We start from the raw sequence: 5,705 nt of genomic DNA, 5'->3' as shown, positions 1-5,705 counted from the left end.
TTCTTTCTTTCTTTCTTTCTCTCTTTCTTTTTTTTTAATGGAGCTTTTTGCTACTCTAACATTCCCCCCTCTGGAGAGGTAACCCTAGAATCTTTTAGGTATTATATAAGAGATCCCAAATACTTATGACATTTTTGGACTTTGGAACAGAGTATGTTGCTAAGAGACCCAAGGACATTTTGAATTTTAGCCAACAAAGTGGCTGTTTTCTTTGGGGTCTTTTTACCCTAACTGCCTAGCCAATTCCTACCTCTTATTCTTATCACACCATTACCCAAATTGCCAATAGGGAATAGGGATGCAGACCCCTCTGGCTTCTTCCATGCTGAATAGGGACACAGGGTGAGGCAATTGGAGTACCCCTTCAGTGGGTCTAACTAAAAGACTCCCAATTGCATAACTCTTACCTCTAAGGGGAAAAGAAACTCCTTGAGTCATGAATCGGAGATGCGAAGGAGAAGTAAAGGTGGGAGCTTGTATCTAATCCTTAAAAGATTTTATGGTTGGCTCTTTAGATGGGGGAATGTTGGAGGGGAGGAAGTGGGCATGGGTTTGATCAAAACACCTTATATGCCTGTATGAAATTCTCAATAAATTATTAAAAAAAATAACTCTTAAAAAGGAGTTTGTCAGCAGAAGCCAATTCAGGATTTGCTTTCAGGCATTTTGATAGCTGTTGGAGTGGTTAGAATCAGTGTCAGTTCCCTCTCAAAGGCTTCTAGATAGGGGGAGAAAACAAATTTATCCATCATTTTAGATTAATAATGGGTTGTTTTCCTTAGCTACAGGTGGGCACTACAGTATTGTAGACCAAAATTTGAAGTATCACACCTGAGTAGCACTTTCTGGTTAGGAACAAAATCATCAATGAGAAATAATTGTTTAAATAATTTATATATAGACTTAAGCCTAGTGTCTGGGAAGTGTAATCCCTTTGAACTCTTAAAGAAGTATACTGATGACTTTACTCTTTGGCTATACTTTCCTTTTGGGTGTTTAAGACCATCAGTTGGCCACTAAAGGTCATTTGAGGATCTGTTCCTCAGGGGTCACATGGGCTTGGGAGGAGCTCCTGGCTCCTTTCTTTTATCAGTTCCATCTATGTGAAGATAAATCGAAGGTCCTGCTTGACCATGTCTGGCTTCCCTTGGAAGCATGAATGAGATATTTCCTCTGAGTTAACCCTCTTTATAGACTGGACACTGGTTCAAATCCCTCTCAAGGGGTCTCCATGTCCTCCCTGAACAAGAGGACAGATGACTCACCACAGTTACAGAACATTTTGAGAGATGTTCCATAGTCCCCTGGAACTTACTCAACCTTGGAGGGCAAGGGGCAAAACTGTCCTTTAAGTCCCTCTGACCACATTAGTATAGGCCTCAAACGATGGCTGTTAAACATCCAATAAGGTTAGTTCCACCAGTTTGGTACTCTTAATTATCATGTGCTGTGTAGATAAGGCTTGAGTTACCATTCCCCATTCCCATATCCTTTTAACATCTTTTACATTATCATTTTCTTTTTTTAAATAGTTATGAGTCATAATAGCATTAACAAATAAATTTTTCATCTGTTGTGAGACTTCTTTTCCTGGGGATGCTAAGCAATGATTATTCCCTTTGAAGGTTTTAATGTCAAGCCAATGTTTGATTAAATTTTTACTGGAGAACCAATGAATCATTCCCATATCCTTTTAACATCTTTTACATTATCATTTTCTTTTTTTAAATAGTTATGAGTCATAATAGCATTAACAAATAAATTTTTCATCTGTTGTGAGACTTCTTTTCCTGGGGATGCTAAGCAATGATTATTCCCTTTGAAGGTTTTAATGTCAAGCCAATGTTTGATTAAATTTTTACTGGAGAACCAATGAATTTTTTTATCTTACTTACTGAGATAACTGAGGAGTTGCTGAGGTCTATGTATGATCTGAGTGTATGCACTGGAAAGTCTTTACCCAGCATGGGTCATGCCTTCTCTTCTTAGCCTTCCCCAGATTGTATACTTTAGCCCTCCCCAAATCCACGAGGCCATGTGTGACTAGGGTCAAATTATATACAGTTGGCTGGGAACAGTGGTTGGATAATGAGGTGAGGTCCAATGACTCTGCTTGGCCCTCTGAGCACAACCATCAACAAGCCCAACTGTGATGATGTTTAGTGATCAGGCTCAGCTGAAGTCGTGATGAGTCCTTATTTCCTGAAGAAGGGACTGCTGTATAGCATCATCTTATTAAAAGGACCTGGAATTTGAAAGGATTTTGTGCTAGGATCCACATATGAGTGAGAACATACGTCGTTTGTTTTTCTGAGTCTGTGTTACTTCACTTAGTATAGTTTCTAGATCTATCCACTTACCTGCAAATTTCATTATTTCATCTTTACTGCCTAATGGAACTCCATTATGTAAATATACCACCCACATTTTCATTATCCACTCATCAGTTGAGGGACACTTAGGTTGCTTCCATCTCTTAGCTATTGTGAAAAGAGCAGCAACAAACATGGTTATACAAGTGTCTCTACAAAAGGATGAGTCCTTTGGGTATATGCCAAGAAATGGTATAACTGGGTCATATGGTAGGTTCATTTTTAGGTTTTTAATGGTTCTCCATACTGTTTTCCATAGTGGTTGCATGAGTTTGCAATCCGACCAACAGTGAATGAGATTTCCCCTTTCTCCACATCCTCACCAGCGTTTGGTATCATTTGTTCTCTTGATCTTAGGCAGTCTGATTGTGGTAAGATGATACCTTTGGCTGGTTTTAATTTGCACTTCCCTAATTACTAATGATGTTGAACACTTTTTGAGATGTTTCTTAGCCATCTTCATTTCTTCCTTTGAGAACTCCCTGTTTAGATCTTTAGCCCATCTTTTATTTGGGTCATTTGGTTTCTCAATTCTTTGTTTTTTGAGTTCTTTATATATTCTGAGTGTTAAACCTCTGTCCGATGTGTCACTGGTGAAGATTTTTTCCCACTCTGTGGGTTTTCTATTCATTTTTTTTTTATTGTTTCTACTGCTGCACAGAAACTTTTTAGTTTAGTGAGGTCCTACTTGTTGATTGCTGACCTTAATTCCTGAGCAAGTTCTGTGTGATTTAGAAAACCCTTTCCTACACCTGTATCTTGTAAGTTACTGCCAATATTTTCTTCTTATAGTTTCAGGGTTTCTGGTTTCACATTAAGATTTTTGATCCATTTGGAGTTGACTTTTGTGCAAGGTGAAAGATATGGATCTAGTTTCATTCTTCTACAAGTGGAGATCCAGTTTTGCCAGCACCATTTGTAGAAGATGCTGTCTTTCCACCACTGTGTGTTCTTGGCACCTTTGTCAAATATTATGTGGCTGGAATTGCTTGTACTCGGGTTTGGACCTTCAACGATGTTCCATTGATCTATGTATCTATTTTTGTGCCAGTACTATGCTGTTATTATGAATATAGCTCTGTAGTATACTTTGAGATCTGGTATAGTAATCCCCCCAGGGTTGCTCTTTGTGTTCAGGGTTGCTTTGTCTATCTGGGGTCTTTTGTGTTTCTACATGAATTTAAAGATTTTTTTCTAATTCTGTGTAGCGTGTCATGAGGATTTTGATTGGGATTGCATTGAATCTATATATTGCTTTTGGTAGGATGGTCATTTTCACAACATTAATTCTTTCAATCCATGAGCATGGGAGGTCCTTCCATCTCCTGGTGTCTTCCTCAATCTCTTTCTTTCATGATTTAAAAATTTCATTGTAGAGTTCTTTGGTGTCTTTGGTCAGATTTATTCCAAAATATTTTATTTATTTATTTTTTGTTGTGAATGAGAGCATTTCCCTGTACTCTTTCTCCAATTGCTTGTTATTGGTACATAGAGCCCCTGCCTAGAATCCCCAGTGAGGGGCTGGGGTGTGGCTCAGTGGTAGAGCCCCTGCCTAGAGAACCCCAGTGAGGGGCTGGGGTGTGGCTCAGTGGTACAGCACTTGCTTAGCATGCACATGCCACTGTATTTGATCCCTAGCACTGACAAAAATACAAAAACAAAACACAAAAAACCCCACCTATTTATAGCAATCCAACCACAGAATAAACTGAGCCTTGCCTTGGATTTTGAGGGACTTCTTATGATCATACCACCCACAACAACCAGATCTCCTGTGGGACTTCAGTCATCCTGTCCTCATGTCCCAGCTGCCTTCGGTTTCCATTCTGTACTACAATCCAGGCAAGGGGACAGTTCAGCTCCTTGAGGTATGTTCCCTCCAGTCCAATTCCCTCTTGGACTTTGAACATAAATCCCTCCTGAATTTTGTCAAAAGCCTTTTCTGCATGTATTAAGATGATAAAGTAGTTTTTGTCTTTCAGTCCATTTATATGATTAATGAATTTTACTGACAGGTGTATACTGAACCAACCGTGCATCTTTGGGATAAGGCCGAATCTTTGTTTAAAAAAATTAATTAATTAATCAAAAAAATTAAAAAAAAAAAAAAGATGTTCAGGAGTTGTAACTTAGTTCGGCTTCCAGAGTCCTACAAAAGGAAGGGACAGGGCAGGTTACAAGCAGTCTTTGTATACTTAAGAGTGTCCTTGTATATTTGGAACACTGTAGAAGCTTTCCAGAATGATCTTAAATCAACACTTGAATCTAATGTTTTCCATTGAGGAGAATGTCTGAAGGTGTCAAACTGTCCAACTCCCCAAACATAGCTTCAGTGGTGGGAGCAACAGAGAGGGACTGTAGGCATCAGTTGTTAGAAGAGGCTGACTTACACTGCAGGGAGCCATTTCCTGGGAAAGAGCGCATCTCAAGAGATTGCCATGAACATCAAATAAAACAGAGCAATTAAGCCAGTGCCTGGGACAGAGTCCACGCTCAATAAATGTCAACCTGCTGACTACTCTTTAAGGTCTCCATCCTCTGAACAGTGCCACCCAAGAAAACTCTCTAGAAGGATGAAAATGCTCGACATCGTGGTGCAGCAAAGGGCTACCTCTGAGTACCTGTGGCTACTGAGAACTTGAAGTTTGCCTTGTGGAATTAATTGAATTTTAAGCTTGCTTTAAATTCACTGAAATTCAAATAGTCACATATATCAAATGGACTTAACAGATATCTACCGAGTATTCCACCCAAACACCAAAGGACATACTTTCTACTCAGCACCCCATGGAACTTTCTCCAAAATCGACCATATACTGGGGCACAAAACAAACCTCAACAAATATAAAAAGATTGAAATAATTCCATGTATTCTATCAGATTGCAATGCAATAAAGCTTACAATCAATACCCAGAGAAGCCCTAATCACTACATGAACACATGGAGATTAAACAACACACTCCTGAATGATGAATGGGTCAAAAGAGAAATTAAGAAAGAAATAAAAGTATTCCTGGAATTAAATGAAAAGGACAACACAACACGACAAAGCCTCTGGGACATGCTGAAAGCGGTCCTTAGAGGGAAGTTTACAACTCTAAGTGCCTACACCCAAAAAGCAGAAAGAACACAAATAAATGACTTAACACTGCAATTCAAGACACTTGAAAAGCAACAGCAAATGAAACCCAAATCCAGCAGATGAAGAAATAACAAAAATCAGGGCAGAAATTAATGAAATTGAAAGAAGGAAAACAATACAAAGAATCAACAATTCCAAGAGCTGGTTCTTTGAAAAGATAAACAAGACTGACAGACTGCTAGCCCAGTTA

Source organism: Nannospalax galili, unplaced genomic scaffold, assembly GCF_000622305.1.
Source record: "Nannospalax galili isolate Female #2095 unplaced genomic scaffold, S.galili_v1.0 scaffold1267, whole genome shotgun sequence".
Lineage (NCBI taxonomy): Eukaryota > Metazoa > Chordata > Mammalia > Rodentia > Spalacidae > Nannospalax > Nannospalax galili.
Note: the sequence above shows the minus strand (reverse complement) of the source record.